General features: G+C 44.3%; 1 protein-coding gene across 4 annotated transcripts in view; it reads left to right on the top strand.

The window, feature by feature from the left end:
- The first annotated feature begins 276 nt into the window (after positions 1-276).
- The window catches only part of ADGRL1 (adhesion G protein-coupled receptor L1), a 257,953-nt gene continuing 244,876 nt past the window's right edge, over positions 277-13,353 (top strand). For 3 of the 4 annotated variants that reach the window (XM_075577353.1, XM_075577351.1, XM_075577356.1), the window contains exon 1: positions 278-1,713. The gene's annotated coding sequence lies outside the window, so the exon portion shown is untranslated. Of the gene's footprint in view, positions 1,714-13,353 lie in introns of all 4 variants that reach the window. The other variant, XM_075577354.1, reaches the window with a different exon arrangement.

The raw sequence follows: 13,353 nt of genomic DNA, 5'->3' as shown, positions 1-13,353 counted from the left end.
AGGTGAAGACATCTGATGGAGGGAGAGGGTTAAGGAAAGTGAGGGGGAGGGAAGGAGAAAGGGAGGGAGAGAGACAGAGAGAGGAGAGAGGGAGGGAGAGACGGGGGAGGGGCAGAGAGAGGGAGAGAGACAAACAGCCCAGAATCTTTCATTTATTTCTTTGTTATTTCTTTATGTGGGTTAAAAAAATGAAAAGGCAAGTAAGGAGAGACAGACCGTGAGATAGATAGAGAGAGAGAGAGAGAGAGAGAGAGAGAGAGAGAGAGAGAGAGAGAGAGAGAGAGAGAGAGAGAGAGAGAGAGAGAGAGAGAGAGAGAGAGAGAGAGAGAGAGAGGTGAGAAACAGACATAGCAAAGGAGACCAGAGAGAGAGAGAGAGGGTAGAGAGACTGAGGGAGACCTTCAGTGAGGGAGGAGAGAGAGGAGATTGATAGAGAAAGAGGTAGGTAGAGAGAGTGCAGGAGGCAGGAAGGAGAGAAAATAGCCAGAAAGGTGGGGAGAAAAAAGCAGAGAGAGGGGGAGAGAGACAAGGGAAGCTTATAGTGAGAGGGGGGAGAAAATACAGAGGCAGAAAAATAATCAGGTAGGGACCTGTCAAGGGGGAAAAAAACAAGATAGAGAGAGAGGACAAGAAGAGAGGGCACAGAGACGGCCAGAAAACAGAGGGACGCAGGGGGCATCAACATAGAGAGGAGAGAGAAAAAAAGAGACATCAAGAAAAACAGAAGCCAGGAAAAGAGACAGCAGCAAAAGAGACCGAGAGAGAGATAGTGAGGTGCAGGCAGAGGCTGCCAGAGGTGCGGCTTGCTCCTTCCTGGCTGTGGCTAGTGAGGTTTCCCTGCCGTCTCTCACAGCCATGGCTAGTTTGATAGAGCACAGGGCTACAGCTCCCATTAGCCACTCGGATACAAGCGGCTGCTGAAGAGCGAGGGAGGTTGCCGTCCTAACAGGTGTGGCAAGGAACAAGACGGTCAGGCTAGCACCTTGGAGAGCGACCGTGCCACCTGAGTGTGGATGGTACCCTGGACAGCGAAGGTTGGCATCCTTTGGCCAAGGGCTAGCACACTGGAGAGCCAGAGACAATAGGGCTGTCATCCTGTGGTAAGGGCTTGCAGAAATCCAGCGGGGCTAGCATCTTGGAGAAGCCTCTACCATCCTGTGGATAGCAGATATTCCAGAGAGGCAAGTATACTGGAGAGCTGCTGAAAGGGGAAGACTACCGACCTGTGGTTGGGCTACCAGAAAACAAAGAGTGGCTCACGTGCGAGAGGAGCGTCTGACCTTCCTGTGGCTAGCAGAAATCCCAGATTGGCTAAAAAACTGGAAGGTGGCTGGAGGTGGCTATTGACTGGACATCTGGGCTAGTGTCGTTGAGAGCAGCTAAGAGACAAGAGACTATTAACCAGCACATGTGGCTGCAGCCTCCATCCTAAGGAAGGACGACTAGCAGAAGACCAGGAGTGGCTAGTGGACAGCTTATTGGAGCGGTGGGCTACTGCCCACTGAAAAGGGCTAGGGATTAGGACCTTGGACAGCGGCCACCCCCCAGCCTCGGGTTATCAGGCGCAGGAGGTGGGGCAAGGGCCAGGAGGCTCCTCCCTTTGTGGGGTCATGTCTGCGGCAGGTTGGCTAGTAGGGGATGATCGGTGACTAGCAATTCACACCCCTCCCCCCCCCCCCACCCATCCGGAGAGAGAGACACCCGCAGAATAAGGTGAGAAATATATGTATGTATATGTGTTTGTATATGTGTGTGAGGATGGATATAATATGGATATATATTTTTATATGTCCATGTAAATATGTGTATATATATATATGTGTATCTATATATATATATATATATATATATATATATTTATATATATATATATATATATATATAGATACACATACATGTATGCATATAGTTGTGTGTTTTGTATGGTGTGTGTGTCTGTGCGTATATATATATATATATATATACATACAATATATATATATATATATATATATATATATATATATATATATATGTGTGTGTGTGTGTGTGTGTGTGTGTGTATGCTTTATGTACTGTATATATGTGTGTTTATGTTTATGAATGTGAATATTTCTATGTTTATATGTAACGTAATGTGTGTGTGTGTGTGTGTGTGTTTCTGTTTAGATATGTGTATGCATAGATATGTGTATATGTATAGATGTGTGTATACTGTATATATGTGTTTGTATTTACATGCACGTGTTTAGATAAATGTGGGTGTATATATGTGTGTGTGTGTAAGACAAGCACATACATACACAGAATATATGTATCTCTCTTTATATGTGTGTGTGTGTGTGTGTGTGTGTGTGTGTGTGTGTGTGTGTGTGTGTGTGTGTGTGTGTGTGTGTGTGTGTGTGTGTGTGTGTGTGTGTGTGTGTGTGTGTGTGTGTGTGTGTGTGTGTGTGTGTCTGCGTGCATACCTTTCTGTATGTGCAGAGTAAAACGTGTATGTATATCCAGACTGATGTTTGTGTTTAGAACAGAGTAATGTTTGACTATATACAGTACTGTATATATATATATTATTTTTTGTTGGCTGTCTTACTCACTGGAAGACAGTTGCACTCATTACGAATGCAGTCTCACTCACAAGAAGGCAGTCTCTCACTGGAAGTCAGTTGCAATTATTAGAAGGCAGTCTCACTTATTGGAGAGCGCTCTCATTTACTAGAAGACCGTTTCACTTATTAGAAGGTACTGTAGTCTTTGTCATTGGAAGGCTGTCTCACTCAGTGGAAGGCACTGTCATTCACAAGAAGACAGTCTTTCTCAGCAGAAGCCATTTAAACAAGGCAGTCTCACTCATTATAAAGCAATATGTCTAATTAGAAGGTAGCCTCATTCATTAGAATGCAGGCTTTGTCAATGGCAGTCTCACTCATTGGAAGGCAGTCTCGTTTATTAGGAATCCATGTTTGTCGTTGGAAGGCGCTCATTTAGTAGAAGGCAGTATTTGTTATTTAAAGGCAGTCTCAGTTATTGGAAGGCAGTCTCAATCATTATAAGACATTATCACTGACTGGAAGGCAGTCTCAGTTATTAGAAGACAGTCTCAGTCATTGGAAGGCAGTCTCATTTATTAGGAGGCTGTCTTTGTCATTAGAAGACAGTCTCAATTAGTAGAAGGTGGCCTTTGTTGTTGGAGGCAGTCTCAAACATTATAAGAGAGCATTACTGACTGGATAGCAGTCTCATTAATTGAAAGGCAGTCTCACGTATTATAGTGCAGTCAAATTCATTGGAAGGTAGTAACTTACTTCAAAACACTCATGCAGTTGGAAGCAGTCTCACTCATTAGAAGACAGTCTCCCTCATTGTAGGGCAGTTTCAGTACAAGACAGTCTCAGTCATTGGAAGGCAGTCTCATTTATTTGAATGCAGTCTCACGTATTGATTGTAAGTTTTACTCAATGAAAGACAGTCTCACTCATTAAAAGGCAGTCTCACTCAGAAAGCAGTCTCACTCATGAGAAGACAGTCTTACTCAATGAAAGGCAGTTTTATTAGAAGGCAGTCTTACTCATTGGAAGATATTGTCACTCATTGGAAGGCAGTCTCGCTCATTACAAAGGCACTCTCACTCATTGGAAGGCAGTCTCGCTCATTACAAAGGCACTCTCACTCATTGGAAGGCAGTCTCGCTCATTGCAAAGGCACTCTCACTCATTGGAAGTCAGTCTCACTCATTACAAAGGCACTCTCACTCATTAGAAGGTAGTCTCACTCATTACAAAGGCACTCTCACTCATTGGAAGGCAGTCTCACTCATTACAAAGGCACTCTCACTCATTGGAAGTCAGTCTCGCTCATTACAAAGGCACTCTCACTCATTGGAAGTCAGTCTCACTCATTACAAAGGCACTCTCACTCATTGGAAGGCAGTCTCGCTCATTACAAAGGCACTCTCACTCATTGGAAGGCAGTCTCGCTCATTGCAAAGGCACTCTCACTCATTGGAAGTCAGTCTCACTCATTACAAAGGCACTCTCACTCATTAGAAGGTAGTCTCACTCATTACAAAGGCACTCTCACTCATTGGAAGGCAGTCTCACTCATTACAAAGGCACTCTCACTCATTGGAAGTCAGTCTCGCTCATTACAAAGGCACTCTCACTCATTGGAAGTCAGTCTCACTCATTACAAAGGCACTCTCACTCATTGGAAGGCAATCTCACTCATTACAAAGGCACTCTCACTCATTGGATGGCAGTATCGCTCATTACAAAGGCACTCTCACTCATTGGAAGTCAGTCTCACTCATTACAAAGGCACTCTCACTCATTGGAAGGCAGTCTCACTCATTACAATGGCACTCTCAGTCATTGGAAGGCAGTCTCACTCATTACAAAGGCACTCTCAGTCATTGGAAGGGAGTCTCACTGAAAGGATTAGAAGGCAGTCTCAGTCATTACAAGGCAGTCTTTGTCATTGGAAGGCAGTTTCACTCATTAAAAGTGGAATCTCACTCAGAAGTGAGTCAAACTCATTGAAAGGCAGTCTCATTCATGAGAAAACTTCCTTATGCATTAGAAAGCAGTCTTTCTCATTGGAAGCCATCTTATTCATTAGAAAGCAGTCTCGCTTATTAAAAGGCAGTCTCACTCAATGGAAGGCAGTCTCACTCAATGGAAGGCAGTCTTACGCATTAGCAACAAGTCTAAATCATTGGAAGGACAGTCTCACTCATTACAAGGGCAGTCTAACACATTGTAAAGATTGGAAAACAGTTTGTTTTTGTCTCATTCATTAGAAAACAGTATTACTCCTTAGAAAGCATTCGCAGTGATTGGCGGGCAGTCTAACTCATTCCTAGGGCAGTCTAACTAATTAGAATGGTGTCTCACTCCCTACAAGGCCGACTTACTGGAAGGTAGTTTCACTCACTAGAAGTCTCAATCATTAGAGGATAGACTCGCTCACTGGAGGTGTCGCCTTCATTGGAAGACCTTCCCACTCATTGGAGGACAGTGTCACTCATTACAAGGGCAGTCTAACTCATTAGACTGGTGTCTCACTCCCTACAAGGCAGACTTACTGGAAGGCAGTCATAGTCATTGGAAGGTAGTCTCACTCACTAGAAGTCTCAATCATTAGAGGACAGTCTCACTCACAGGAGGTGTTTCCTTCATTGGAAGACCTTCTCACTCATTGGAAGACAGTCTCACTCATTACAAGGGCAGTCTAACTCATTAGAATGGTGTCTCACTCCCTACAAGGCAGACTTACTGGAAGGCAGTCATAGTCATTGGAAGGTAGTTTCACTCACTAGAACTCTCAGTCATTAGAGGACAGTCTCAATCATTGAAGGTGTCTCCTTCATTGGAAGACATTCTCACTCATTGGAAGGCAGTCTCACTCATCACAAAGGCAGTCAAACACATTGGAAAGATTAGAAGCCAGTTTGTCTCATTCACTGGAATTCAGTCTCACTCACTACAATACAGTCTATCACTGGAAGGCAGTCTCATTCACTGGAGAGTCTCTTTCATTGGACATCAGTCTCACTCATAGAAGGGTAGTATTACTCATTACAAGGCAGCTGCACTCACTGAAAAGCAATTGCACCTATATTAAAGAAGTCTCACTCATTGAAAGACAGTCTAACGTATTAACAGACAGTCTCACTCGTTGGAATGCAGTTGAACTATTTGGAGAAACATTCTCAGTCAATTAAAGGCAGTTTCACTTGTTGGACGATAGTCTCAATTTTTAGAAGGCAGCCTCAATGGGCAAAAAGCCTGTATTACTCATTGGACATCCGTCTCACTCATTGGAGCACAGTCTCTTTCACTAGAAGTCAGCCTTACTCACTACAAGGCAGTGTCTCTCTCTGGAAGGTGGTCCCATTCGTTAGAACGTAGTCAAAATCCGAGGGTAATTGTTGTTATTGTTAGGCAGTCTCACTTGTTGAATAGCAGTCTCCCTCATCGGAAGGCAGTTCCACTCAATAAAAGGGCAGTCTCACTCATTTCAAAGCAGTCTTACACATCAGAAAGCAGTCTCACTTACTAAAGGGCAGTCACTCAGTGGAAGGCTGTTTCACTTATTAAAAGGCTGTCTTGCTCCTTAGAATACAGTCTCACTCATCGGAAAGCAGCATCACTTGTTGGAAGGCAATCTCAGTTATTAGAAAGCAGTCTCAATTATCCGAAGGCCGAAGGCCACTCCTTAAAGACCAGGTCCATCGAATTAGAAGGCAGTCAGACTCATTGGAAGGCAGTCTCATCCACTGGGAAGGCACTCTTACCTACTCGTAGCCCGTCAAAATCGTTACAAGGAAGTCTCGCACTTTGGAAGCAGTCTCATTCATTGGAAGGCAGCCTCACTTAATGAAAGATGGTCTCGCGCATTAGAGGGCAGTCTACCTCATTGGCAAGCAGTCTCATGTGTTGGAAGGTACAGCTCAACCCCCTTATAACGCTGTGCTTGGGGTCCAAAGAATCACATCACGTTATAAGCGGATCGCATTACAAATCATGTACATTTGTATGCATTGTACAATAAAGTATTTAAGACGCCAATAATCGTGTTGTAAAGCATTCCCAAATACGAAAATTGGGAGCCACGCTTGCATCGCGCTATAAGCGGATTCGCGTTGTAACGGATCGCGTTATAACGGGGTTGAGCTGTAGTATTAATATTAGAAGGCATTCTCAATTATTAGAAGGCAGTGTAACTCATTGAATTGAACTCTCACTCATTGAAGGGCAGTCTCAGTCGTTGGACATCGGCCTCACTCATTGGAAGGAAGTCTCACTCATTGGAAGGTAGTCTCACTCATTGGAATGCAGTCTTTTGCTCATTAAAAGGCAGTTTGACTTATGGGTGGGCAGCCTCCCTCATTTGAGGACACTCTCTCTCATTAGAAGTCTTACCAACCGCACTCACTACAACGCAGTGTGTCTCACTGGAAAGTGATATCATTTATTAGAAGGTAGTCTAATTCAGGGGTGCACAAACTGGGGGTTGCTGGGAGCATGAGATTTTTCTGGGGGGGGGGGGGTGCGGGCAGTTGCAGAGGCCCCGCACTCTTCCCCAAGGCATTAAAATGACATGCCAGGGGGATCGCATGAGGCCTCTGCAACCTCAATTTACCGAGATTCAGCCGGCGTCTGGGCGCGTCTCCATGGCAACGTGGCATCAACGTGACTTCACATGACCCCGCGCGTCCTTTGACACCACACTAAGCGAAGGGGGGGGGGGAGCGAGCATCAGGGGACACAAAGTCAGGGGGCGCAGTAGCAAAAGTTTGAGCACCCCCGGTCTAATTCATTAGAGGGCCATCTTTGTCATTGGAAGGCAGTCTCACTCACTGAAAAGCAGTCTTCCCCGTTGGAAGGCTTTCTCACTTATTAAAAGGATGTCTCACTCCTTAGCATGCTGTCTTCCTCATTAACGGGCAGCATCACTTGTTGGAAATCAATCTCAATTATTTGAAGACAGTCTCAATGATCAGAAGACAGAAGGCCACTCATTAAAGACCAAGACCCACTTATTAGGACACACTCATACTCATTGAAAGGCAGTCTCGTGCACTGGACGGCATTCTCACTTAATGGACGGTGGTCCCACTCAATAGAAGGCACTTATTATTTGGAGAGCAGTCGGATTCATTGAAAGGTAGTGTCACTTGTTGGAAAACAACCTCAATGATCAAAAAGGCAGAAGTTCACTCATTGAAGACCAGGCCCCACTCATTAAGATTATTGGCAAGTTAGGGGGAGCGCACAAAATGGACGCCGGAAATATAAAAAGACAAATGCAACAAATAGTGCGATAAGTTCTCCCATTGGTGTCTAGGGGATTGGGGGGGTTTGGAATGTTACTCGATTATTCCCCATGAGAAAGGGCATATCCACAAACTAAAGGCAAAAAGATCCAGACCAGTAAAAAGGACCCCGAGAGTGGAGAACCATATAGGGAAAGGGGACAATAACAAACAATACAAGCACATAAAGACTAGGTACTGGGAGGGATGGAGGAGATGAGAGAAAGCCGACACTGGCGTGGCAGTGGTTATGCGGTCGCAGGAGTTGTTGTTAATTACTAACTATTCATTGAAAATAACCTGTTATGACCAAAGAAATATCGACCACTTATGATCTTAACAAATGTTGACACATATATATATATATAAATATATATATATATATAAAAAAAAAATATATATATATATATTAAAAAAAACAAAAAAAATATACATATATATATATATATATATATATAGGAGTGCTGCCTCTGATATTCGCTCAAACGGTATCGTATTACATATATATATATATATATATATATATATATATATATATATATATATATGTAATACGATACCGTTTGAGCGAATATCAGAGGCAGCACTCCACAAGGTTGTCAAAAAAGTTTTGTATTTTACTGTGACATAGTAACGGTTGCTATGTCACAATAAAATACAAAACTTTTTTGACAACCTTGTGGAGTGCTGCCTCTGATATTCGCTCAAACGGTATCGTATTACTTATTTGATTTATATAGGATTTGCACCCACCTTTATACACCTGACGGAGTGCCTTGTTCTCATCTATTCACTATATATATATATATATATATATATATATATATATATATATATATATATATATATATATATAAATAAAATGGCATATCCCAAACTGTGGCCAAAGTTGTAGGAGTTGTCTGGTCAATAGGAAGCTTCCCCGGAAAATGGAGAGATACACACAATAGTGCAAACTGTAATGTAAATATCTTTATAATCAAAATAAAAAGTAACCCATAAAAATGAAAACTCACCAAGCGAATATTCTTTAAAACATTGGTGATACAATGAAGTACTCCCGGAATAACAGATGGCTCTGTTCTCAGTCGCCGGCGTTACACGTGACCCTTCAGAACTTCCAGTTCCCCCGGATCATAGCAGGCAGCAGGACGTGTCTCTCGTTGGCCTCCAACTCTGCGAGTTTCACCGTACACGGCTTCATCAGAGATTGACTCCTGATGAAGCCACGTGTGGTGAAACGCGTAGGAATTGGAGGACAAGAGGATAGAGATAGAGGTGTCCTGCTGTCTACTATCATCTGAGGAACAAAACAGGATGTTCGGAGAGAGGTCACGTGAGACGCCGACGACTGCCAAGGCGATGAGAACAGAGCCATCCGTTATTTTGGGAGTTCTTCATTATAGCACTAATAAGTTTTAAAGAATGTACGCTAGAGTATGTGAGTGAGGATTTTTATGGGGTACTTTTTATTTGATTATAAAGATATTTATACCACAGTATTTTATGTTTTCGGGGTCCATCAAGTGCGCTCCCCTAACTTGGAAAGAAAACTACATTTGGAAGAACTTGTTGAACAGTTCTTCAAGGGATTGAGCAGCATAACATACTTACTACACTTATTTAAGATGTTTAAAGATATTCACATCAAGTGTACAGTATATATATTTATATTTATTAATTTCCCTTTATATGTCACAATTGATATTATTGTCACTTTTTTTACTATTACATATTTTCTTTATCAATATAAGTGAGTCAATACAATAGTATTTCACATTTTTAATAGTGAATTATAGTCTCCTCAATTACTATGTTGCTTAAATTATTTGAGTAGTTATTAGTCACACGAAGAGTGCCAATTGTAGAAATATTTTTGGTTGCCCACTCATTAGGAGGCAGTTGTATTCATTGCAAGGCAAGGTCATCCACTGGCAGGTAGTCTCTTTCATTGCAAGGCAAGGTCATCCACTGGCAGGTAGTCTCTTTCATTGCAAGGCAAGGTCATCCACTGGCAGGTAGTCTCATTCATTGGAAGGCAGGGTTATCCACTGGAAGGTAGTCAGTCTCTTTCAATTGAAGGAAGGCTCATCCACTGGAAGGTAGTCTCATTCATTGGAAGGCAGGGTTATCCACTGGAAGGTAGTCAGTCTCTTTCAATTGAAGGCAGGCTCATCCACTGGAAGGTAGTCTCATTCATTGGAAGGCAGGTTCATCCAACGGAAGGTAGTCTCATTAATTGGAAGACAGGCTTATCCACAGGAAGGGAGTCTCATTCATTGGAAGGTAGGCTTAGCCGCTGGCAGGTAGTCTCATTCATTGGAAGGCAGGCTCATCCACTGGAAGGTAGTCTCATTCATTGTAAAGCAGGCTCATCCACTGGCAGGTAGTCTCATTCATTGGAAGGCAGGCTCATCCACTGGAAGGTAGTCTCATTCATTGTAAAGCAGGCTCATCCACTGGCAGGTAGTCTCATTCATTGGAAGGCAGGATCATCCACTGGAAGGTAGTCTCATTCATTGGAAGGCAGGCTCATCCACTGGCAGGTAGTCTCATTCATTGGAAGGCAGTCTCATCCACTGGAAGGTAGGCTCATTCATTGGAAGGTATGCTCATCCACTGGAAGGTAGTCTCATTCTTTGGAAGGCAGGCTCATCCACTGGAAGGTAGTCTCAGTAATTGGAATGCAGTCTCATCCACTAGAAGGTAGTCTCAGTAATTGGAATGTGGCTCATCCACTGGAAGGTAGTCTCATTCATTGGAATGTGGCTCATCCACTGGCAGGTAGTCTCTTTCATTGGAAGGCAGGGTCATCCACTGGAAGGTAGGCTCATTCATTGGAAGGCAGGCTCATCCACTGGCAGGTAGTCTCATTCATTGGAAGGCAGGCTCATCCACTGGCAGGTAGTCTCACCATTGGAAGGCAGGCTCATCCACTGGAAGGATAGTCTCAGTAATTGGAATGCAGTCTCATCCACTGGAAGGTATTCCCATTCATTGGAAGGCAGGCTCATCCACTGAAAGGTAGTCTCATTCATTGGAAGGCAGGCTCATCCACTGGCAGGTAGTCTCTTTCATTGGAAGGCAGGGTCATCCACTGGCAGGTAGTCTCTTTCATTGGAAGGCAAGCTCATCCACTGGAAGGATATTCTCTTTCATTAGAAGGTAGGCTCAGCCACTGGAAGGATAGTCTCATTCATTGGAAGGCAGGCTCATCGACTGGAAGGTAGTCTCATTCATTAGAAGACAGGCGCATCCACTGGAAGGTAGTCTCATTCATTGGAAGGCAGGCTCATCCACTGGCAGGTAATCTCATTCATTGGAAGGCAGGCTCATCCACTGGCAGGTAGTCTCACCATTGGAAAGCAGGCTCATCCACTGGAAGGTAGCCTCATTTATTGGAAGGTAGGCTTATCCACTGGAAGGATAGTCTCAGTAATTGGAATGCAGTCTCATCCACTGGAAGGTATTCCCATTCATTCGAAGGCAGGCTCATCCACTGAAATTGGAAGGCAGGCTCATCCACTGGCAGGTAGTCTCTTTCATTGGAAGGCAGGGTCATCCACTGGCAGGTAGTCTCTTTCATTGGAAGGCAAGCTCATCCACTGGAAGGATATTCTCTTTCATTAGAAGGTAGGCTCAGCCACTGGAAGGATAGTCTCATTCATTGGAAGGCAGGCTCATCCCCTGGAAGGTAATCTCATTCATTAGAAGACAGGCTCATCCACTGGAAGGTAGTCTCATTCATTGGAAGGCAGGCTCATCCACTGGTAGGTAGTCTCTTTTATTGGAAGGCAGGCTCAGCCACTGGCAGCTAGTCTCTTTCATTAGAAGGCAGGCTCATCCACTGGAATATAGTCTCAGTAATTGGAAGGCAGGGTCATCCACTGGCAGGTAGTCTCTTTCATTGGAAGGCAAGCTCATCCACTGGAAGGATATTCTCATTCATTGGAAGGCAGGCTCATCCACTGGAAGGTAGTCTCATTCATTGGAAGGTAGGCTCATCCACTGGAAGGTAGTCTCATTCATTGGAAGGCAGGCTTATCCACTGGGAGGTAGTCTCATTCATTGGAAGGCAGGCTCATCCACTGGAAGGTAGTCTCATTCATTGGAAGGCAGGCTTATCCACTAGAAGGTAGTCTCAGTAATTGGAAGGCAGGCTCATCCACTGGAAGGTAATCTCAGTATTTGGAATGCAGTCTCATTCATTGGAAGGCAGGCTCATCCACTGGAAGGTAGTCTCATTCATTGGAAGGCAGGCTCATCCACTGGAAGGTAGTATCATTCATTGGAAGGCAGGCTCATCCACTGGAAGGTAGTCTCATTTATTGGAAGGCAGGCTTAGCCACTGGGAGGTAGTCTCATTTATTGGAAGGCAGGCTTATCCACTGGGAGGTAGTCTCATTCATTGGAAGGCAGGCTCATCCACTGGAAGGTAGTCTCATTCATTGGAAGGCAGGCTCATCCACTGGCAGGTAGTCTCATTCATTGGAAGGCAGGCTCAACCACTGGAAGGTAGTCTCATTCATTGGAAGGCAGGCTCATCCACTGGCAGGTAGTCTCATTCATTGGAAGGCAGGCTCATCCACTGGAAGGTAGTCTCATTCATTGTAAAGCAGGCTCATCCACTGGCAGGTAGTCTCATTCATTGGAAGGCAGGCTCATCCACTGGAAGGTAGTCTCATTCATTGGAAGGCAGGCTTAGCCACTGGAAGGTAGTCTCAGTAATTGGATGCAGTCTCATCCACTGGAAGGTAGTTTCTTTCATTGGAAGGCAGGTTCATCCACTGGAAGGTAGTCTCATTCATTGGAAGGCAGGCTCATCCACTGGCAGGTAGTCTCATTCATTGGAAGACAGGCTCAACCACTGGAAGGTAGTCTCATTCATTGGAAGGCAGGCTCATCCACTGGAAGGTAGTCTTATTTATTGGAAGGCAGGCTCATCCACTGGAAGGTAGTCTTATTTATTGGAAGGCAGGCTCATCCACTGGAAGGTAGTCTCAGTAATTGGAATGTAGACGCATCCACTGGAAGGTAGTCTCAGTAATTGGAATGTGGCTCATCCACTGGCAGGTAGTCTCATTCATTGGAAGGCAGGCTTATCCACTAGAAGGTAGTCTCAGTAATTGGAAGGCAGGCTCATCCACTGGAAGGTAGTCTCAGTATTTGGAATGCAGTCTCATTCATTGGAAGGCAGGCTCATCCACTGGAAGGTAGTCTCATTCATTGGAAGGCAGGCTCATCCACTGGAAGGTAGTATCATTCATTGGAAGGCAGGCTCATCCACTGGAAGGTAGTCTCATTTATTGGAAGGCAGGCTTAGCCACTGGGAGGTAGTCTCATTTATTGGAAGGCAGGCTTATCCACTGGGAGGTAGTCTCATTCATTGGAAGGCAGGCTCATCCACTGGAAGGTAGTCTCATTCATTGGAAGGCAGGCTCATCCACTGGCAGGTAGTCTCATTCATTGGAAGGCAGGCTCAACCACTGGAAGGTAGTCTCATTCATTGGAAGGCAGGCTCATCCACTGGCAGGTAGTCTCATTCATTGGAAGACAGG

This window comes from Ascaphus truei, chromosome 20, assembly GCF_040206685.1.
Source record: "Ascaphus truei isolate aAscTru1 chromosome 20, aAscTru1.hap1, whole genome shotgun sequence".
NCBI lineage: Eukaryota > Metazoa > Chordata > Amphibia > Anura > Ascaphidae > Ascaphus > Ascaphus truei.
Note: the sequence above shows the minus strand (reverse complement) of the source record. Positions and strands in the feature narration are given on the sequence as shown.